This window comes from Hyperolius riggenbachi, chromosome 2, assembly GCF_040937935.1.
Source record: "Hyperolius riggenbachi isolate aHypRig1 chromosome 2, aHypRig1.pri, whole genome shotgun sequence".
In the NCBI taxonomy this organism is placed as follows: Eukaryota; Metazoa; Chordata; class Amphibia; order Anura; family Hyperoliidae; genus Hyperolius; species Hyperolius riggenbachi.
The window spans coordinates 297,094,199-297,118,649 of NC_090647.1; the positions used below are offsets into that span (position 1 = coordinate 297,094,199).

At 46.8% G+C, this 24,451-nt stretch overlaps 1 protein-coding gene across 1 annotated transcript in view; it reads left to right on the top strand.

Moving 5' to 3' along the window:
• The first annotated feature begins 2,514 nt into the window (after positions 1 to 2,514).
• CNR2 (cannabinoid receptor 2) overlaps positions 2,515 to 24,451 on the top strand; it is a 134,794-nt gene continuing 112,857 nt past the window's right edge. Inside the window, exon 1 of the mRNA XM_068265425.1 lies at positions 2,515 to 2,563. The gene's annotated coding sequence lies outside the window, so the exon portion shown is untranslated. The remainder of the gene's footprint in view (positions 2,564 to 24,451) is intronic.

A 24,451-nucleotide genomic window follows, 5' to 3' on the forward strand; every position in this document is an offset into this window, starting at 1 on the left:
GAGTCATTATAGGAGAACCAGAAGGGGGCAGGCTTGGGCTTGAAAAGACATCAGAGAAGACAGACTCAGCTATAATGATTCCTGAGCAAAGCCAGACTGAATGCTCAGTCCGGGATTTTATCAGGGCTGATTAGAAGCAGGCAGAGCAGTGAAGAATGAAACAGAGAGCAGGGTAGGTGTTTTCTCTAATGTTCCCACTGATATATATGGTAAAATACATGAAGGTGCTTCGTCTCTGGTTAACTTTAAACAAGTGAGTGTGGGCTCTGTGGCCTGACCAATGTCAGCCCACATGGTGTTTGATAGGAGGGAGGGAGGTACTCTAGAATAATGTGGATAATCTACTACTGTCCCCTACTGTCCAACAATTGTAATCCTCATGGATCCTCATTACATAAGCAGGCTTATATTATGTTTGCCATTATATGCTTGTAATGTATACAGCTGGATCCACCCGCAAGGTATTCTTCTTGGCTTCCGTCTTATGCCACTACTGCCTTATACTCCAATGATTGATCACACATTTGACATGATACAGGCTGTAACTGAGAAGCTGTCTTTTATCCACATCCTACAGTATCTCTTGTGTAGCAACATCTACAAAAAGGCTTACTGACTTGTATCTATTTGCATAGGCACATTTTCAATCACTTGTTGAATCTAGTTATTTCTATGTAAAATGTTTTCAGCTATTCATTTTTATATACATGATTCCCACATACTGTATACAGAGCACTATAAATTCAATTTGTGTATTAAAACCTGAATATAAAAGAGCAAAGTGGTGAATAGGCTCCAGGCATTTACCAACAGCTTATTCATCTGTGGGAGTAAAATCTTCATTTTTAGGCCTGGAGCACTGACAAAGTGAACTGTATGGTGCAAGCCACCTCATGCAGAGAAGTACTTTAGGTCTCCGATCAGAACAGCTGATTGTCACAGGGTAGCTTTGTGAATATTGAAGTGACGTGAAATGCTGGACAAGGACTCCTCCTCAGTGAACAGATACAGCTATTACAGTCTCCTTAAAGTACCCCTGAACTGGTTTTTGATAAACATAATTTTAATACTGTTTTATTTTTGGTGCAGTGACATATGTCACAGCAACATACTCCCCCTCCAGCGCTCTCTGTGGCCCCTGCTCTACTCAGCCGTAGTATTCAACTGAGCAGAATGCCGATTATGGAGATCGTTTCCGACATAAATTACCACAAGCCTACACAAGTCGCTGCTCCCCTGCGCGCTGTGAGCTGTAACACATATCTGGAACTATAAGCAGCGAGTGGAGGTGGCAGAACTAATAATGGGCCGAGAGGAGGAAGAACTGCCACTTCCTTCCCGCCCATAATCAAAGGCTGAGCAAAGTGGGGGACATGGGGGGTGCTGGAGGGGGAGGATAGTGCTGTGAGATATGTCAAAACACCACAAATACAACTGTATTAAAATTATGTCGATCTAAAAAAACAGTTCAGGTATATTTTAAATAACTAGCAATGGACTAGACTACTGGGAGATGTAAAATGATGTATGCATCATTGTCAATCTCACATGCTTGCAATGACAAAGTTTGGGTACAAAGATCACATACTTAGCTAAGAAGAGAGAAGCCTCTGGATCCTAATGAGGCTATCCTCGCTAACATCCGCTCCCCAGTCACCAAAGATAACCTGCCGGGTAGAACTGTAAGTTCAGTCAAGTAATGATTAAGGCAGGGAACACGCTTGTGGTGGCATTTTTCCCAGCGATTCCTGGGTCTCTATTGCAGTGCGTTCCAGTTTGTGTTCACATTTTCCGCATATGATTGTTTGCGTTTGTTACATGATTTTTTTAATGCAGTGAAATACATTGTAATTGCAAATGTACGTGGCGGGCATGGAAAAGCAGGAAGCTGTGCGATTTAAAAAGCGTGAAAATACATGAACACAAAATGCGAATGAGTGCAACAACATGGGTTTCCCAAGTAGAGCCATTGACTTCATGATTTTAGCAAGTGTGTATCCTGCGTGTGTGGAAGGAATAGACCCCTCCCTCTTTTTAGGACTTCAGGCTATGTCCACAATAGGGCGCTGTGCTGCAAATCCTGCAAAAACAGGATCGCAAGGCAATGGAGGGGAAAAGTCACACCACATGTTTTATGTGCGATGTAATGCATACATTGAAGCAGGCAATACATACATTGTATGTTTCACTGCAACTGTAAACGCGTATGTTATGCGGTACTACACCGCATGCACCGCGTTGTGCCAATATATACCACCGCACTGCTAATTGCACCATTGTGAGCATTACAGTATATTTACATAACCTTAGCAATGAGATTAAATTGTCCAACACAATGCACCACCAAGTGTATAGTACAGACATCATGAAATACTGCTGTCCATGAACCATGTTTTCAGATCTAAAATACTTGTATTAACAACTCTCTAGTGTACAAAGATCTCTGCATTCAAAATCCCACCCAAGAGAGGTGTTGTGACAAAAATGGCAAACCTAATCAAGTGGAAGATGAAACCAAGATGGAAATTGATTAAGCTGGCACCCTCTGGTGGTATCAGACAAGGTGAGAGTTCAGCCCAGGTGTTATGAAGATGTCATATGATTACATTAGGATGATGTAGTTGTACTACTAGAGGAACACGTGTCATCAGTTGCAAGGATCTCTCATATCTTAACAGCTTGTAGCAATTTCACATGATGGTAAAGTAGACAGACAGCCTCCTATTGCTGAGTCATGAGCTGTCACCTTTAACCACAATTTCAGTCTATGTAATTGCAGAATGTGTCATAGGTGATATGCTAGAGAAATATTTTAAAGTAGTGTAATTTGGTATAGAACTGTATATATATATATATGTTTTAAATAAATTATATTGTGACCCCGAACCCCCAAACCTATGGAAACATGACCCTATGGATAAGAGCCTTTAGTGAGGTATAAATATATATTGTATGCCAACATCCAAAACAGAGTCTGTCTAGGGATAACATTTCAAGAAACTTATTGACAAAGCTAGAACAGAAAAGTTAACAATCTGCTGCAAGCACTACAAAATGTATCAACCATGTTAATAGATAAAAAAAACGGAATTTATGATCTTCCCACCCCGGCCATCCATGAACCTCCCAAATGCGCATGTCACTGTTAACCACACCACCATTCGCCCTACCTCTCAAGCCCGCTGTCTGGGTGTCACCCTTGACTCCGCACTCTCCATCACTCCCCATCACTCCCCACATCCAAAACCTCACAAAGTCCAGCATCTTCCACCTTCGTAACATCTGTAACATTCGTCCTTTCCTGACCTCTGCCACCACTAAACTCCTCATCCATGCCCTCATAATTTCCTGCCTTGACTACTGCAATGCCCTTCTGTCTGGTCTCCCTATGACCTGAACAGCCCCACTGCAGTCCATCATGAATGCGGCAGCCAGAATTATCCACTGCTCCTATTGCTCCACCACGGTGGATCTCTACCTTGAATCCCTCCACTGGCTTCCTATCCAGTCCAGAATCAGATTCAAGATACTGTGTCTGACCTACAAATCTGTCCACAAAACCTGTCCAACCTACATTTCCGATCTTACTCAGAGGTACACACCTAGCCGCTCACTCCGCTCTTCCAATGAACTTCGCCTAACCGCCCCCCGCATCACCCAGTCCCATGCACGCCTCCAGGACTTATCAAGAGCTGCTCCAACACTATGGAACTCCCTACCTCCACCCATTAGGGCAGCCCTCTCCTTCAACATCTTCAAAAAGGCCCTCAAAACTCACCTTTTCACTCTGGCCTACTACCCCTCACAAGTGCTCTAAACCCACAGCTGAACTCTGGTCCCCTACCTTTCGTGTCCTTACCTCTCCCTCTAGATTGTAAGCCTTTGGGCATGGTCCTCCTCCTTTTGTGTCCTACCTGATCATGCACCTTCATTACTGTGAACCCAATGCTATGCATCTGAGTGAACCTAAAGGCCCATACACACGTCAGATTTTTTAAAATGACCCGTCGTTTGGACGTCCCGTTGTTCGGATGTCAAATCGGGCGTGTGTACAGTCCGTCGTTCAGCTGATAAGACTGGTCTTGAGCGATCTGCCCGGCGGATCGCTCAAGTCCAGTCTTATCAGCTGAATGACGGACTGTACACACGCCCGATTTGACGTCCGGACGACTGAACGACAGGACGTCCAAACGAAGGGTCGTTTAAAAAAATCCGACGTGTGTATGGGCCTTAACTTGCCTAATCTCCATGCTTCCATCCAGTGACTGACTAAGCATTACATTGTACTCATACTGTGCTGCGTCATCTCGTTTTTCTTGTATTCAGGTATTGTCATTTTGCTGTATGTCACCCCTAAATATTGTCTGTAACCTAAACTAATGTCCAGCGCTGCGTAATATGTTGCCGCTTTATAAATACAATAAATAAAAAAAAAAAATCTGTGGTATAGAAGAACTCCAGAAGATTACCCAAGCTCCAGATAAGTGGCCAATTATAATGACACCATTTAGTAATAAATACAGGATGTAAATATCTAAACAAAACTACTACCTTCACAAGACATGTGACATGATGAGATAGACATGTGTATGTACAGTGCCTAGCAAATAACTACGCTGTGTTCCTTTTTTCCTTTCTCTGCCTGAAAGAGTTAGGCCCCGTTCACACTGAACGCATTTCCAGCCACGTTTCGGGAATGCGTGCAGGAGGCCGTCACGCACGACAGACAGTGCATAGAGTGCACTTTCTGATGTTCACACTGCATGGGTTCAGGACCAGTGTGGTCCGGGAACGCATGCTGCACGCATTTTTTACAGAAACGCATGGGTGACCCATTCACCTCAGTGAATGGGATCAGCCACACAACGCATACAAACGTGGATGGCGTGTATTCGTATTCGTTGCGTTCCGAACAGATAACAGTCCGCGTTTGTAATGTGAACAGGGCCTTAAACATCAGGTAGGTAAGTGGCAGTTCCTGAGTCAGGACTGGGTCAGACTACAGTGTGACCCTCACTGATAAGAAATTCCAACTATAAAACACTTTCCTAGCAGAAAATGGCTTCTGAGAGCAGGTAAGAGATAAAAGAGGTCAATAGTTAATAGATTTTAGCTCTGGCACACTTCAATGAATGTGTCATTGAGCAAAAACAATAAATCAGTAAAAACTTAAAAAGTAGATTTAAATATAAAATAAAACAGTGGAATATCTTAAAAAGTCATTTTTAGGAGAAGGAGGATAGATACAATTGTTTATTTCATTTATTTTTCATCTCAGGTGTCCTTTAAGAATCAACAGGATCAATGCTTCGGATTTATCGTTTCAAAAGCTTTCAGCTATTTTGGAAAAAAATATGTCAACAATTATACTCTAGTTAGTACTCTCCATCTATCATGGAGTAAGTGGCAATGAACACCAAGTAAGTAAGTAACTGCATGCAGCCAGGGCCGGGCCGAGGCATAGGCTGGAGAGGCTCCAGCCTCAGGGCGCAGTGTAGAAGGGGGCGCACAATTCATTCAGCTGTCATTCCTAATTGTGTTTGAAGCAGAAATAAATAAGAAAAGGGGGTACATAGCAGTGACTGCAAGCCAGATAACTAGATATTAAGGTGTTGGGGAGGTTGGGGGCCCTGGGGAACCTATTAGTCTAATAGCAATCAGTGTGTGATGGCTGGGGTGGGAGGGATGGAGGGGCGCACTTTGGTGTCTCAGCCTTGGGTGCTGGAGGACCTTGTCCCGGCTCTGCATGCAGCACTTTGTAATCACTCCACAATCGCATTAGTGTAAGTGCGACCACTGTCATAAAGTTCCCCTGATGCAGCCCTTTGCTGATCACCGTAAGTGATGCAGTGGGCCCCAGCCCTGCAGGAGTAATAGAGGGGCTATGGGGAACTGTCTGGATAAATGTACTGTATAAATATATCCATGAATAAAAAAGTTTAAACTTAGCTGACCGATAACAGGTAGTGATGGGTGTTCTTTAATGTTAGGCTTCATGTAAGGGAGACTGATTAGTAACGGGAAGGACAAGACAGTTTACTTAAGAAAGCTTCAATGTTAATGTTATGGATTAGAATTGAAAGGATTGTGTAATGGATAGGGGAAGGTTAAGGTAAGAATTTCATAGTTTTTTTTCACCCAAGATAGACTGTGCCAGCCAGGGACAGATTTCCAAACAGGCCACATAGGGAGTGGCTGCACATAATAGAGGGGTGGCTACATATGGAACATAAGGCTGCAAATGGAACAGGGAGACTGCAAGTGGGGTGTAACACTTGGAAATGGGGAGCTGCTAACCAGGGGAGCTGTACATGGATGTTATACATGGAAGAGGGGGCTGCACATGGAATGGGAAGTGGCTGCTGCACATGGAGGTGGAACCACAAAAATCTGCCAACACATCAGCATTCAAATAATGATTGTCTCATGCTTATTGCAAATCTGTATTTTAGTTCTAGGTTTGTAATCTCTTAACTAGTGTTTGACTACAGCTACACTAATATGCCCATTGCAAATGTGAACATGCCAATTACTTTGAGTTTTCAAGACAGCCGTGCCTTTAGAGCAAAACTTTACCATCTGTTCTTTCCCCTGCCATGCTTTTAATGGACGGATTTGTTTTGCAATTATGTGTGATTCCAGTAAAGACAAAGGAGCAGCTGCAATTCAGGTCAGGGAGAGAAATGTCCTAGTTCATGAACAGTAGAGTGTGTGTTTGGCTGCTGTAACCATCAGTGTAAGAGGACCTGTCACATGTATCCTGGGTGCTGCAGCCAAATCATGGACAGGGCTTCAGGAAAGCAGAAAGAACAGGGATCATGGTACATCAATGTAAAATGGTATTTATTTATTTATTTAAGTATTTATATAGCGCCGACATATTACGCAATGCTGTACAGAGTTTATTGTCTTGTCAATAACTGTCCCTCAGAGGGGCTCACAATCTAGTCCCTACCATAGTCCTATGTCTATGTATGTATCATGTAGTGTATGTATCATAGTCCGTAGGATATTCCCAGTCATTGCAAAATGTAGTGAAAATCAACAATTTATTTTGTCTTATGCTTTAATGGATTGGCTTTTTAAAAGGAGAACTCTGTTACAAAAAAAAAAATATTGGAATAATAGTAGTAATATCAATTGTAATATAATACTTTCCCTCACATTGTCATTTGGGATGGTCACTGGATCATGCTGTGTGCGCCTAGCAGACATCCAATGTCTGTACTTAGCTTTAGGCTCTCAGATCTCAAATATGCAATTCGTTTATACTATTATAGTGCGGAGAGAACAGCTTCAACAGGAATTTGTTGCTGAAACCCCAAAACCATTGGAATAAGGAGGAATCAATAGTGGCATTGCTAAGAAGGCTCTATTGTGAGTTTTACATTGGGCTCACTCAAGCACTAGTATATAAATAATTAATACAGACCACCAAAACTTGCCAAGGACAGCCACAGTGTCTAAAGGGGCCCATACACTCAGATGATTTTTGGCTGATCGAAATCGATCAACCAATCGATCGATCACAAATCGATTGCCCAATTTTGATCGATTTTAATCGATCTGACATGTTGGAAAAAATTTGGCTTATCTCATGAGATGGCTTATCATTTTGCATTGGACCTAATGGAAATCTGATGGCAACAAAATGCCATCAGATCGATTTTCAATAGATTTCATACTGAAACCTATTGGAAATCTGTTCCTAGTAAAAAAAATTTTTAAACACATCAGATAGATCAGAAAATCTACTGATGATCTATCTGCTGCTAATCTAACGAGTTTATGGCCACATTAAGGCTATTTTCACACAGGTGCATTGCATGATACATATGTAATTAATGCATTGAGTATTGCCTTTCAGCGCTGCGTTTTATAAATACAATAAATAAATAAATAAATAAAATGTAAATATTGAGAGGTATACCTGCATGTGGTGCCCCCTGCTGGTGACATAGTTTATGATTATGTGCAACCGAACCTCTCACCTGTTTTTAGCTGAATCTATGCAATTCCAGCTAGATTTGGTACTACAGACACGGGTGTATACCATTACACTTGATTGGCTGTCTGTAAAATATATAAAATGGCAGATTGCTGGCTGGGAGTGAGCATTTGCTTCTGGTGTGTTTTGCATTCAGCATTTAGATAGAGGCAGTGTGGGTGAATCCCCTGGTGGTGGGAGTACCGGGGCTCACCTGTGCTCCCCCTCTAGGTGTCACATGGGAATTTGTGGGTCCTGGTAGGTGGCAGAGCCCGGGGCCCCCTTCTGTCATGTGCACCAGTGTTTGTATTTTTAGATTTACAGTCCTGACCAGACATCTCAGCTGAGAGCAGGCTAGTGTTAAGCCTCGTACAAACCTTATATTGTTCTCATCCGGAACACCAGTTTCTAGTGAGAATCTAGTGTGTGTACAGCATCCATTGTCCCTCCCCAATGTGTTACTCAGCACGAGTTACAGAATGCTTGATCATCTCTTCCAAGTGCAGGCTGACACTATTGTTCTCCCTCCTTAACCCTCCCGCACTGTCATGCATGATGTGTTGTCCCTACGCCCCTCTCCAAAGTAACAGAATGTGTTGCTAGCCTGCAGACTAGCGACATGTCTGTAGAGAACTTGGCACCAAACTGTTTGAGTTCTGAATTGAACTGAAAGTGTGTAGTTAGCTTGAGTACTACTGTAGCTAAAAGTACCTTTTTTTTTTGTTAAACTCTGTGCATGTTCCATAAATGCCCTTTGTATTCTCTTTTATTATTGCAGACAAGCCTGTTGTTTATCTGCTACAGTGTGATATAATAAAAACAAACTCTAGATGTTTAACTCCTTGCAATCAATTACTCAGAGCACATATTGCTATCCTTTTACAAACTGTGGCAATCAGATGACTTTGTGCTGACGAGGTTATATTGCAGAATCATGGTTAGAAGTTTCATCATAACTTGTATTGTTTATCTGTCTGAGGGAGTATAAAAACCCCAGCTTAATAAAATTACAGTCTCCTGTAATTTCTATGGTTATCACTTTGTAATTGTATTGTGGGATATGCTCTGTATCCCAACAATCAAATGTAGATTGCTTCATTCAGTTCTGCAAACTGCATTACTCCTGAGGTTAAACAGACCTTTGTTTACTGAATAGATATAGGAGTGCCAGTGTATCCACTTGAGGATCGCTGTGTTAACCCCCCCTAGTGACCAGGCCATTTTTAGTTAAATAGGCCACTGCAGCTTTAAAGGAGTTGTCAGGGGAAATAAAGTAAAATGAATGGTACTTACCGGGGGCTTCCTCCAGTCCCAAGCTCCCAGGACCTCCATCGCCGCAGCTCTGCCCGCAGCCGTTTGCCGGAGCTCCGACCCGGTCCCCGGCGATGACAACAGAGCGCCTGCGCAGTCCGCTCCGGCCCACGTGGCGGTGATTGACAGCGCCGATCACGCAGGCGCAGTACAGATTCTGATGTCATCGCCAGGGACCGGGTCGGAGCTCCGGCAAACGGCTGCGGGCAGAGCTGCGGCGAGGGAGGTCCTGGGAGCTTGGGGCTGGAGGAAGCCCCCGGTAAGTACCATTCATTTTACTTTATTTCCTCTGACAACTCCTTTAAGGCCAAGTTGCAGGGCCGTACAACTCAGCACACAAGTGATCCCCCCTCCTTTTCTGCCCACCAACAGAGCTCTCTGTTGGTGGGGTCTGATCCCCACCCCAGTGTTTGTTTTTTTATAAATATTTATTGATTTTTTTTTAAATAAAATCTTGTTTTTATTAATTAAAACTTTACTACCCTCCCTCCCTCCCCTGGCCAGCCAATCAGCGCGATCGGCTGTGATAGGCTTCAGCCTATCACAGCGGATCGCTTCCCTGCGTCCCAGGGGGACAGCAGTGTCACACGCTGTCCCCAGTACAGCGCTGCTGCGGATCGCAGCGCTGTACAAAGTAATTAGATGGCGGTTTCGCCGTCTAAGTCTCCCGAGCTGCAATCGCCGATCGGAGACTGAAGGCGGGGCGGAGCTCTGCCCCCCCCCCCCCGAGCAGGAGATGCGCGCGCGATCTCCTGCTAGCCCCATAGACGGCCGTTTTCGCCAATGGGCGTGGAGTGGTCCTGGGGCTGCCGCACTGCTCACGCCAATGGGCGTGGAGTGGTCCTGGGGCTGCCGCACTGCTCACGCCAATGGATGTGGAGTGGTCCTGGGGCTGCCGAACTGCCCACGCCAATGGGTGTGGAGCAGTCGGCAACTGGGTATAATGCAATTTAGCAAATCTCTGTTCAGGGGCCCCCAGCAAAAATGTTGATTTCCCCCCCCCCCCAGTGTTCACACCGTTTCCCTTGCCTACTGCTGGGAACCCTCACAGCCTGGGGGACCACCTAGAAAGGGTCATAAAACAAGTGTGAACATTATAATCTTCACATTGATAACAAAAACACCTTATCTGATGGATGGAACGCCTTTATCGGAGGCGTAAAGTAGTAGCTGGGGCCGTCTTATGCTGGGTATACACGGGCCGATGCGCCCTTTTCAATCGAGCCGCTGATTGCTCGATTAATAATTTCCAACAGTTCCGATGACCCGCCGGTTTGATATCCCGCTCGATCCCCGCGGGCGGACAATACCGGGGAATCGAGTGGAAGATAAGGAGCGCCCGCTGGGACGAGCGGGAATCGATCCAGCTGCCCACGGGGACGAGCGGGGACGCAGCGAGAGTCGATCCGGCGGCTAATTGAGCCGCCGGGTTGAGTCGTGTATGCCTAGCATTACAGCTCTGGGCCCCCATGCAATCGCAGGGGCTGTTGCCCTCTAGTTACACCCCTGCCCCTGTTGACAGCCAGGTGATGGAGTGATTGGAATGTTCCAATTCACTTTATGTCATGTACTTGTACTGGATTTGCATTGGCATGATAATGCCATAGGCAAACCCACCCTCTCCATGGCAATTTTTGAAGAAGGCACTCCAGGGAAATTTTTCAGTAAACAATGAATACTTGAGAAATCTTTCATGAATTATATCAGATTAGCGAATCAGAGGCAGTGTTTGCTGTCATGTCCATGCACAGGACAGCCCGTGCAATGTAAAAAGAAAGAGCTTGTGAAAAATGCTGGACAGGTTTTCTCCTACACGATTTCATGGGTCTCCAAAGTCCTCCAGCCTGAAAATGCTTTAGCATCAGAAAAAAACAGTGGAAGCACCATACAAAGCAGCTGTTCTTTTACAGAACACATGTGTTGTGTAAAGGTTCTTTGGACCTTAAAGTGTACCAGAGCTGGATTAAACAAAATGTTTTATACATACCTGGGGCTTCCTCCAGCCCCATACACATGGATTGCTCCTACGCCTCCACTGCCCGCAGCTCCGATACGGGTCCCAGCACTTCTGTCAGTCTGAGTCAGTCTGACGCAAGTGAAATGCGCTGTTTGCGTATCTCTCCAGCAGCCGCTGGAGAGATACGTAGAGGGCACACTTCTCCAGCGTAGACTGGCCCCGAATGACGGAAGTGTGGGGACCCGGTATCGGAGCTGCAGAAGACTGAGGATGGCAGCGTGGGAGCGATCCATGCGTATGGCTCTGGAGGAAGCCCCAGGTATGTATAAAACATTTTGTTTAATCCAGCTCTAAGTCCCTTTAAGGGTGCATTGCAAATATCGCATGCCAGCATTTCCGCTACTACCGGTAGCAGTGTTCAGCATGTCGCACAATTAGCATGACCTCAGTGCATGGGTGACGCAATAGTTACGCCGATAACATGTATTGGGCAAGTACTGTAATGCACATTACCCATGAATTACAGGTTGCGCTAATTGCGCAAAGTGTGGTACTCTGCTGGGGGTAGTAACAGTAATATTGCCATGCACTGTCTGCACACAGCCATAATACATAGAATGAAATGGTAACTGACCAGTAGAATGGCACATTATGCCCATAAACATTTCTCTGTGATCACAATACAGCATCAAGTCTGGCTACTGTTTTCATGTGCCACCTAGTTACATTATGGCAAACTATGTATATCTGTGGGAGCTATAGCAAGCAGAACTGTAATGCAGGCCACTAAAATATATAAAGAACTATAATGTAAGTAGGAAAACTTGTTTTACAACTTTTACAAAAGTGTTCAACTACAACATATTTTAGGACCACACCTCCTCCTATTTTCTAACATTTATGCAGGGGTATTCAAAAATTATTTGGAAGGTTTTCACGGGTGAAAAGGTTGACAAAAGTATCTCTAATGTAATGCTCTAAGCCTCATCTACACGGTACAATTTTCCGTCAGATCGGATCTATTAGACGGATCTATTAGATAATTTCCAACCGGTCCAATCGGATTGCGTTAGATTTTGCAATAGATTTTGGGTACTTATCAAAGCAAAATCTATCACAAAATTGATCTGAAACAATTTGGACGTCTACACACGGTGCAATTTCTTATTAGATCTATCTAATAGATCCGTCTATCTGATGGAACCGTGTGGATGATGCTTTAGGCCCTATTTACAGTGGTCAGTTGGATTGCAGAATAATTCTGCATGTGTCAACTCACTGCCCATACAATTCTATGGGCCTCTTCACAGTACTGCACAGTAACTGATAGCGTTATTCTAACTCGACGCTGCATGCAGGCTTTGTATTAAAGTCTATGTCCACACTCCATTGCAGTTCACAGTCATTATAATGCATGTGTTATGCAACTGACCACTGTAAACCTAGCCACAAATGGAGCTGCTATGAATATACTGTATATCTCACATGAGAGCAGTTTATAGAATTTAATGTTTGGTTCTGTTCACAGTGCATTAGTCACATTGTAGAATAACTCTGCATATTAGCTCACTGCCCATTCAATTCTATGCGCCTGTTCACGGTACTGCATTGTAACTGATCGCGTTATTCTAACTCGCTGCATTCAGGCTTTTGAATTGACATCTATGACCAGTCTGCACTGCAGTTCACACTCATAACACATGCATTATGCAACACACTGCTATGAATTGAGCCTACGGAGCAAGCTGTTCTTCGCAAAGCCGTTCTTCGCATCTCTGCAGTGCGGCTGCGCTCATTCATGGAATGGAGCATTGCCGCAAGCAATCTTCAACAATCTGCAACAATAAAATCAAAGATTGTTTAGAGGGTCCCAGCAGTGGAACTGTAAAGAGGGTGCCAGATATCACAGCAGCACTTTCCCCCTGCATCTCCAGCCTGGCAGTAACAGAAAGCTCTGGACACAGTCAACCCGGAAGCCGCCCCCCCCCAGAATTTCATAACCCCACCACCACCACCACCAAACAACCAATTTCCTCCCAAACTAGACAGCCACATCCACCATGCAGACTCCACCCCCGTGAATACAGTAGTCCTGCAGAGAAGGGCAGCCGAAGTGGGGGAAAATGACGGCACCAGATGACTCGCATTCACCTACTGCGATCCAAGCAATAGAGGTCCCGTCATCTGGAGCCCATCTATCTCCTCTAGAGTGCCGCTGCTCTGTTACTACTACTATTACTACTTCCTGTCTGATCTGAGAATCAGGAAGTTCAGAGCAATCGGCGGGACCGTAGAGGAGACAGATGGGTTTCGGATGATGGGACCTCTATCGCTTGTATCACGGATAGGTGAGTGGGTGTTTGTCATCTGCTGCTATCATTCCTGCCGGCTGCAGCTGTGGTTCCCTGTGGGAAGGGAGGGAGGAGCGGGCAGCGGCAGAGCGCACAGTAGCAGGACAGGGACCCAGAAGAAGAGCCCGGCTCTCAAGACAGTCAGCAGCGGGTGGCGTCCTTTGACAGGATGGCAAGGGCTTGAATATGTGCTGATAGGGCCCCTTTGACTCTGAATGGGGGGCCCCAAGCGACTGCTTTTGTTACCTGGTCGGTAATCCGGCCCTGACACAAAGTAACGCACAGCAATGGAAAGTCTGTGCAACATTCACAGTGCACACGTTGTGTTAGTGTGTAACGTGTAGCATTAGTAGAATGTGCTGCATGCTGTACGTTTAGCAATGAATATGCTGCGTTACTTGTGTTGCACATGCTCAGTAATATTTTTTTTTCTTTTTAAAAATGTTCCGCATGCGCCGTTTTTGTTCCATAGTAAATACATTTTCTAACGTGCGACTTTAATGTCGCACTGTGAACGTGTATATGCTTAGCGTTACAGCTGCGTTGTGCGACCTTAACGTCGCATCAAACGCAATGTCCTACTGTGAAAGTAGCCTCAAGGAAACTTGAGACAAAAGGGGACAAAAAGTTTTATACATACCTTTGGCTTCCTCCAGCAGAGATGGCCCAAACCTCTGATTTTTGGTTCGCGAACCGCAAACGCGAACTTCCGCAAAAGTTTGGTTCGCGTTAACGTCCGCAAACCGCAATAGACTTCAATAGGGAGGCAAACTTTCACAACTAGAAACATTTATGCTGGCCACAAAAGTGATGGAAAAGATGTTTCAAGGGGTCTAACGTAAGTGTTTGCATGGATGAGTGGGATAGACGCCAAAAGTCCCGTGGAAAAATCTGGATTTGACGCAAAGCAGCGTTTTAAGGGCAGAAATCACATTGCATGCTCAATTGGAGGCCTAAAGTGCTTTAAAACATCTTGCATGTGTATACATCAATCAGGGAGTGTAATTAAAGTACTACTTCACACTGACACACCAAACTCACTGTGTAACGCACCGCAAACAGCTGTTTGTGCTGCGACAGCCGTGCAAGACTGATGCGCACCATGACAAGAGTGCAGGCGATAGCGGTTTTCCAGCCCATATGGTCGCCAGGCTGAGGTAGCTCAATGACAGAACAACAGTGACTGTCCAGCTGATCGAATTTGGTCTGTCCACAATGAAGCAACGACCTTATTATCTTTGGTGTGTCACCCCCCGAGGCACTCATATAGCCGTCGGTCATTGCTTCATTGTGATATGCAAGCCCCTTCACCGTGGCAAGGTAATGATCATAAAGGGGAATTGACACATGTATTTTGTTGTTGCAGCCGCAGTGCAGCCAGAAAAATTAGGCAGGCATGTACACGCACCAGAAAACTTATTATAGTGGCCGCTGCTAGCAGCGGCCTTAAAAAAATCAGGAATCCGCCTGGAGTCCTGGACCCTGTTGGTGGCGGCGGAGAAGGCAGTCAAGCGGCCTGCAGGCAGAGATAATGTGTGGGGAGCGACTTAGTCATGGGGCAGGCAGTCAGAGATGCTGTGTGCGGGGACTGACTTAGTCTTCGGGCGGGCATTAGCCCTCCGGGATCCATGCCTCATTCATTTTGATAAAGGTGAAGTACTGAACACTTTTTTGACTTAGGCGACTTCTCTGCTCAGTGACAATGCCTCCAGCTGCCCTGAAGGTCCTTTCTGACAGGACACTTGAGGCAGGGCAAGACAGAAGTTGTATGGCAAATTGTGACAGCTCTGGCCACAGGCAAGCCTGCGCACCCAGTAGTCCAAGGGTTCATCGCTGCTCACAGTGTCTACATCCACACTTAAGGCCAGGTAGTCGGCTACCTGCCTGTCGAGGCGTTGGTGTAGGGTGGATCCGAAAGCGCTAAGGTGAAGCGTTGGACTAAAGAATGTCCGCATGGCCGACATCACCATGAGATCGCTGGAGCGTCCTGTCCATGTCATGGGAGAAGGATTACTGGCAGTTGTACCTTTATTGCGTTGTGCTGTGACATCACCCTTAAATGCATTGAAAAGCATAGTTGCCAGCTTGTTCTGCAAGTGCTGCATCCTTTCTGCCTTCTGGTGATTTGGAAACATCTCCGCCACTTTGTGCCTATACCGAGGGTCTAGTAGCGTGGCCACCCAGTACAGCTCATTCCCCTTGAGTTTTTTTATACGGGGGTCCTTCAACAGGCTGGACAGCATGAAAGATGCCATCTGCACAAAGTTGGATTCAGACTCAGACATACTATCCATCTCCTCTTGCTCTTCCTCAGTTATGTCAGCTGAGTTCTCCTCCTCCCCCCAGCCACGAACAATACCACGGGAAAGTTGAGCAGCACAAGCCCCCTGCGACACCTGCTGCGGTTGTTCTTCCGCCTCCTCCTCCTCCTCCAAAACAACATATTCCTCATCATCTGACTCCTCTTCCCCAAACGACTCTTCCTCCTCCTCCTCCCCCCTCTGTGCTGCCGCAGGTGTTGAGGAATCATCTGCTTCTGCTGAGAATTGATCCCACAACTCTTCCTCCCGTTCCTGTTCATGCTCCTCCACAGCTTGATCCACCATTCTACGCACGGCACGCTCCAGGAAGAAGGCATATGGGATCAAGTCACTGATGGCGCCTTCACTGTGACTCATCAGGTTTGTCACCTCCTCAAACGGCCGCATGAGCCTGCAGGCATTTCGCATCAGTGTCCAGTACTTCGGCCAGAACATCCCCATCTCCCCAGACTGTGTCCTTTGACTGTAGTTGTAGAGATACCATTTGACGGCTTTCTCCTGTTGTAGGAGGAGGTCAAATCAGAGGGGTCGAATTCCAGTAAGTCGGGCTATCGCAAATTAAGCGTCTCACCGGCAAGTCGTTTCTCCGCTGAATATCGGCAAAGCGTGCCATGGCCGTGTAAGACCGCCTGAAATGCCCACACACCTTCCTGGACTGCTTTAGGATGTCCTGTAAGCCTGGGTACTTAGACACAAATCTCTGAATTATGAAATTGAGCACATGTACCATGCAGGGTACATATGTCAACTTTCCCAAGTTCAAAGCCAAAATGAGATTGCTGCCATTGTCACACACCACGTTGCCGATCTCCAGTTGGTGCGGGGTCAGCCACTGATCCACCTGCTTGTTAAGAGCAGCCAGGAGAGCTGCTCCAGTGTGACTCTCCGCTTTGAGGCAAGACATGTCTAAGATGGCGTGACACCGTCATACCTGGCATGCAGCATAGGCCATGGGGAGCTGGGACTGTGTAGCTGGAGAGGAGATTGCAGCACCAGTAGAGTTGAACTGCCACTCAGCCAAGGAGGACGACAGCGAAGAGGATGTAGCAGGAGGAGAGGAGGTTTCAACAGGCCTGCCTGCAAGCCGTGGAGGTGTCACAAGTTCCACTGCACAGCCATGTACTCCCTGCTTGCCATCGGTCACCAGGTTGACCCAATGGGCTGTGTATGTAATGTACCTGCCCTGACCGTGCTTGGCAGACCAGGCATCCATGGTCAGATGGACCCTTGACCCAATGCTGTGTGCCAGAGATGACACCACTTGCCTCACGGACACCTGGCTGCTGCTGTGGGCAGAGGAGCAGGAACCGCTTAAGGTGAGAAGCAGAGTGGAGGAGGGTGGCTGTGATTAAGAAGGTGCAAGGGAGAAAGCGGCTGAAGATGATGCACCTGAAGGAGGAAGAGGAGAAGGAGGGTGGCTTTTCTTTTGTGTGCTGCTTTTCCTCAGGTGGTCTTCCCATTGCAGTTTGTGCCTTTTCAGCATGTGCCTTCATAAGGCAGTTGTCCCTACGTGGGTGTTGGCCTTTCCACGGCTCAGTTTTTGGAGGCAGAGAGAACAGATGGCATTGCTCTGATCCACCATGTTGGCTGGCTGTCCATAGGTGGCGATACATGGCGTCGGACACTGCCACCAGCTGTTTCTGACGACGAGCTCCCCCTGCTTCTTTCAGCAACTCGTCTCCTCCAACTCCTCTCTGACTCCCACTGTGAACTGTCCTCCTGTTCATCTTGTTCTTGGGAGTTGATGGGACACACAGGTGCAGTGAAAGGTATGCAGTGACTGGTATTAGAATACAATGTGCAGCTGTCACACAGGTGCAGTTAACAGGTATGCACGGAGTGGTATATTACACAGCGTGCGGTCACACAGCTACTGTGAACAATTATGCAATGACTGGTATTACATATGTGCACCTGTCACACACACACACAGGTACCGGACAGGCACAGTGACACTGCGTGCGCTCACATAGGTAGGTGGGTGCACTGAAGTGAACAACAGGTAGGTATATGCAGTGATGGATAACGGAAAATTGTTACTCACCTACCGGTAATTTTCCTTTCCCGATGCTTATATGTCATCACACCTGGGTAGTCGCCCCGCCCCCTCTACCCCATAGGATCATACTACTATAAATCTTAGCTAAGCCGGCCCCCCCCCCCAGTCTATGTAAACCTCGATCATCGAAGCTCACATGAAGGGAGGGACCGGTGTGATGACATATAAGCATCGGGAAAGGAAAATTACCGGTAGGTAAGTAACAATTTTCCGTTTTCCCTATGCTTAATGTCATCACACCTGGGAACTAACTAGGTAGAAAGAAGGGTGGGACCACATTATGCTGAAACAAAGGAAACATTTTAATTAGTCACATCTTGTACATTCTCAAGAATAGCTTTGCCAAACAGTGAGGATTGGGCAGATAGATCCACTCTATAATGGCGCATAAACGTGTTTATGGATGACCAGTTTGCTGCTTGGCACACCTTCTCTGCTGGCACCTTGTTGAAAGCTGCCCATGAGGTAGCCATGCTGCGTGTAGAGTGTGCCACTAGTTGACTAGGGGGTTCTAAACCTAAGGTTCTATATGCAGTCTGTATGGCTTTAACGATCCATGAGGCTATGGTTCTGACTGTAGCGGGTTGCCCCTTCCTATATCCATTAGGTATGACCCATAGTCTTTCCGTCATTCTTATTTCTGCCGTTTTTTCCAGGTAAGTTTTAATTGCTAGGCCAACATCCAATGGATGTGTTGTTCCCGACTCATCCTCTGTGAAGGTTGGTAGTGTCCAGTCTTGGTTTAAGTGATAGGTGGAGGCTACCTTAGGGATGAATTGTTGTATGGGTCTCAGCACTACTCTATCAGGGTATAAGGTCAGGTAAGGTTCTTTACACCCTAACGCTTGTAATTCAGATACCCTGCGAGCAGAGGCGATCGCCACCAGGAATACAGTTCTCAGCGTGACATGCCAGAGTGACGCTTCCTGCATAGGATAGAAGGGTTGTTTTTTTAGTGCGTCTAACACCAAGGGTAAATCCCACTTGGGGAATAATGCCTTCTTTGGAGGTTTTACTCTCAATACTCCTCTTAGGAACTGTTTTAGAAGTGGCTGCGTAGCCCAGGGAATCCCGGTTGTCGCCGAGAGGGCTGACACATGTACTTTTAGGGTATGATACCCCAATCCCTTTGATAGTCCTCTCTGTAGGAATTCTAGATTCGGGCCTTGACGGTTCGAACTGAAGTTCCGTTGCGAAGTCCTTAAATTTATTCCACACTCTTCTATAAGTTGCGTTAGTGGTTGGTTTTCTGGAGCTGAGAATGGTCTTGATCACCTCTACCGAGTGACCTTGTCTTCTTAGCCTTTCCCCCTCAAAATCCAGGCGTTCAGATTCAGTTTCCTGGGGTTCGGATGTAGAGTCTCTCCCTGTGCTAGCATATCTCTCTTGTATGGGAGAGGTAGAGGAGACTGTAACTTCATCTCCCACAACAGTGGGAACCATGGACGGTTCGGCCAGAAGGGAATGACAGCGATAAGAGTCACCCTCTCTCTGACTAATCTCATTAACAGTCTGAAAATTGTCGGTGTTGGAGGAAAAACATAGGCAATCTGAAACTCCCACTTGGCCGATAAGGCATCCACTGCTACTGCTTGGCTGCAGTATGTCCGGGAGTAGAAGCGTGAGCACTTGGAATTCTGTGGTGTGGCCATCAGATCTAGCTGTGGTGTTCCCAGTCTGTGACAGATCCATCTGTATATTTCTGTATCCAGGCTCCACTCGTTGTTGTTTACAAATGTTCTGCTTAGCCGGTCCGCCAGTATGTTCTCCTTGCCCGGAATATAGACTGACTTCAAGTCCCACAGATTCTCCTCCGCAAACTGTAAGATGGGGGATGTTTCCTGGAGTAGAGCTATGCTCCTCGTTCCCCCCTGCTTCCTTAGGTATGCGACTGCTGTCTTGTTGTCTACTTGGACCAGCACTGAGTGTCCCCTGATCATGTCGATGAAGCTGATTAGAGCCTGGTATACTGCTCTCAGTTCTAATATGTTGCAATGAGTGTGAGTCTGTTGATCTGTCCATTGTCCCTGCGCTGTCACTGATCCACAGTGGGCTCCCCATCCTTTCTGGCTGGCATCCGTAGTAATTGTGATCATGCGTTGTGATTGTATTAGATGGTGTCTGGATAAATTGTCCACCTTGGTCCACCATAAAAGGCTGTTCATCATTAGAGGAGTAATGTTTATTGTTTGGTTCCAGGATTCCTTGTCCCACTGATTCATGAACCCCCATTGAAAGGCTCGGGTGTGCCACTGGGCCCAGCGTACCATCTGTATGGTGGAGGTTAATGTGCCCAAGATACTCAGACATTGTCTTGCTGATAATATCGTCACTGTTGACATACTGTGAATTTTCTGAATAATCATATCCCTCTTCTCCTGCGGAAGGCTGATTGAGTTCTGGGTAGTCTGGAATAGCGCACCCAAAAACACCATCGATTGTGTTGGGATAAGATGACTCTTCAGGATGTTCAGCTTCCACCCGTAACGGGTTAGAGTATGAGTCAAGATGTCCCGATGTTGGATAAGTGTGTGTTTGTCTGCTGATAGTAATAGAAGGTCGTCCAGGTAGTGAAATAGACGAAGACCCCTGAGACGAAGAGTCGCTACCAGAGCTAGTAGTACTTTCGAGAAAGTTCTGGGTGCTGTGGATATCCCGAATGGTAGGCACCTGAATTGATAGTGGGAATCTTCTATTGCAAATCTGAGGAATTTTTGGAACTTTGGATGTATGGCTATATGCAAGTATGCATCCTCCAGATCTACTGAAAGCATCCAGTCGTAAGGTCTTATTGATTGTTTGATTGACTGTAGTGTCTCCATCCGGAATCTCTTTAGTTTTATGTGACGGTTTAGAAATCTCAGATCCAATACCGGTCTCAATGATCCGTTCTTCTTTTGCACAAAGAATAATGGGGAATAAACCCCCTTCCCCCTTTCTTCTGGTGGAACCTGTATAATAGCGTTCTTTTGTAATAGGGTTTGCACATACTCCTCCAATATTTCTCTCTTCTGAGTGATCTTTGGAACTCTGGTGGGAACGAAATGCTTTCTGGGTGGTTTCCTTGTGAAGCTCCATCGATGACCGACCGTAATGGTTTTCTGAATCCATGGGTTTTGTATTGTTTCCACCCAGACTTGACCGAACTTCTGGAGTATTCCCCCCACTGGCCAACTCTGGGCGGAGTGCCCGTCAAAAAGTCTTCTGCTGACTCGACGGAGGGGTAGTCATCTTCTGCCTCGTCAACCTCTGCAGATTACTATGGCTGCTTTGCCAGTTCCTGCTAAATTCTTTCCCCGGTCGGTAAGACTTAGCCGCCCTGACTCTTGACTGCGGAAAACGATTAGGCTGCTGGGGATTAGGTCTCCTAGGTTTCCTATCTTGTGGGATAAGCCCGGATTTTCCACCTGTAACTCTCTGGATTGCAGAGTCCATTTCTTTACCAAAAAGGTTTATTCCGTCGTACGGGATCTTACACCACTCTTGTCTGGATGACTGATCCGCCGACCACGACTTAAGCCATAAGGCTCGCTTGGCGACCACTGAGAAGACCATTGCTCTAGCCCCACATCTTATTATGTCCACCGCTGCCTCTCCAACGAAATCGGCTGTCAGATTAAAGGTATCTAGAGCGGAGATTATGGCGTCTTTATCAGCACCTGCTCGGACTGCGTTTTCCACGTTCGTGGACCATGCCCGTATCGCTTTTGCTATGGACGTGAGTGCTACTGCCGGTCTTGTTGCATTGCCTATGATCATATAGATCTTCCTCAATTCCGAATCTATCCTCTTCTCCAATACATCCTTAAAAGTTGCTGCATTATCTCTCGGAAGGGTAACGTGTTTGGCTAGGCGGCTCACTGACGCGTCCACTACAGGCGGGTTGTCTAAAGACTTCGTATCCTTGGAATGCAGAGGGTATAATTTCATTATACGATTATTAAGTGGGGCCTTCTTTTCCAGTTTTTCCCATTCTTCCTTTATGACTTCCGCTATTTCCGTCATCATAGGGAAAGTCGTCACTTTTTTCTTTAGGTGAGTATAATATTCCCTGTGTTTCCTTGTGCTAGACGATGGTTCCTGCTCTTCGTCCGAACTCTCCCACTCGATAGCTTCGCGAACTGCCCGCACATAAGGTTGCACCAGTGCGAAATCAAATCCGGTCGCGGCGTCCTCCATAATCCCTGTAGGTTGTGTCTGATCCGAGACTGTATCCTTTGATGGTAATGTCGATATGTACTCCCTCATTGATTCCTGCACGGCAGTCTTTATCATTTCTGAGACGTCCATCGGTGTCTGCTCATTCTCTCTCGCTATGTCGGAGAAGCATCTTCTACAGACGTTTTTATCCGGCATGGCGTCCCTATGACATGCCCAACATCTCTTTATTTGCTCGAGGTAATGAGAGTGTGCTCTAGGGGATCTGCTTCTATCTCTTTGAGATGAAGATGATCTTGCCGTCTTATCTTTGGATTTTGACTTCTTCTTGTCCTTGTGCTTTCTACATATGGCAGAGAGAGAGAGAGAGAGAGAGAGAGACAGGATGGCGTTAGGTATCCTTAGGTAATTGGGTGTAAGAACCTACCTCTCTAGCCCCTACCTTGCACCCGCAGATTGGTCTGTAGAAGCTGTAGAGGGACCCGGAGTCACAGCTAAGGCAGCTGCAAGAAGGAAGGAAGATAGTAAGAACACTCTTCCTAAGTAGCCACCCCGCTATCCTACAACATTTCCCCTCAGCTAACCTGATGTGGCGTCAATGGGAGGATCAGTCGGCTCGGCGCTCGCCTCCATGCTGGTCAGAGTCTCCACACGCGCTGTGGACATGCGACCAGCGTGAGCCTCCGAGCCGACTGTTTTAAACAGCGCTCCGGCGCCGCCTCCGGAATCACTTCCGGAATCCGTACCGCATCACTTCCGGTCGGCGCTTTCCACCAATCAGAGCGCTCGACCTGGTGGCACGCATGATGCGGACGGACTTCCCGGTGACACGCACGCCAGAAGCCGCTCCGAGAAGAAGAGACAGAGAGAGGTGAGAAACGGATCCCTCCAGGAAAAGCGGCATCTTTAATGCTGCAAGGTAATTCTCTGGCAGGCGTCTCCCAGGTTATTTAAACCTATTAGGTACAGCGCCCCCGGCCCCCTCCAGACCATCAGATACAGGGGGAGTCCCAAACTAATTTATAGTTTTAATGGGACAGAAATCCAAAACACTGTAAAAACAGTGAGGTAGGGGCAAAAAAAAAAGAAAAAATTGCAGGCAAATCTTGCCCGTACGTCCTACCGGATCCCATGGAGCAAGGTGATCGAGGAAAAAAGACTGGGGGGGGGGGCCGGCTTAGCTAAGATTTATAGTAGTATGATCCTATGGGGTAGAGGGGGCGGGGCGACTACCCAGGTGTGATGACATTAAGCATAGGGAAATTACAATGTACACCTGTCACAGACACACACAGGTACTGGACAGGCAGAGTGACACTGCCTCCCCTCACGTAGGTAGGTGGGTGCACTGAAGTGAACAACAGGTAGGTATATGCAGTGATGGGTATTACAATGTGCACCTGTCACACACAGACAGGTTCCTGGACAGGCACAGTGACACTGCGTGCGCTCACGTAGGTAGGTGGGTGCACTGTGAACAACAGGTAGTTATATGCAGTGATGGGTATTACAAATCTGCACCTGGCACAGTAGTAATTATACCACCAAGGGGCCAATGGCCAGCTGCGATTGACTGACAGGGCTGTATATAATGCAAGTGGGCCACACACACACACACAAAAAAAAAAGATCACAAGAACAAGATTAGCTCTCAAAAGAGCTGTTGAGGGGTGCTTTTTTAGCAATAAGAATCAGCAAGGAGCAAGTTAAGAAGCCTACAAGAGCCTAACTAAGCTTTCCCTATAACTCTCTCTGCAGCAGCAGCAGCAGCTCTCCCTTCTCTAATTACTGCAGGCACACAAGTGAGTCCAATGCCTGACGCTGCCTACCTTTTATAAGGGGGGGGGGGGTCTCCAGGAGGAAGTGTAGCCTTATTGGCTACAATGTGCCTGCTGACTGATGTAGAGGGTCAAAGTTGACCCTAATGATGCACTATGGGGGCGAATCGAACTTCCGGAAAAAAGTTTGCGGCTCTCGGCGATCACGAACCCTGGAAGTTCGCCGGTTCCCGTTCGCCGGCGAACAGTTCAGGCCATCTCTATCCTCCAGCCCCTCCGCACAGATCACTCCCACACCAGCATCTAAAGCCTCCTAGATGGTCCGGTAGCAGTCCCGTTCTCTGTGGCCAGTCGGGTGTACTAAGTACGTTTAGCCTGGCCGTGCATGCCTGCCCCACCACGCTCTCGTCGCCGGGAGCATTCTATGCAGGCACAGTCCGCCCCCAGCCACAGGAGCGAGATGAGGGAGCGCGCTTGGCTGCACTGTGCCTGCGCCATCTGGCCGTGACTGGCTGTGGTGAAGCTGGCT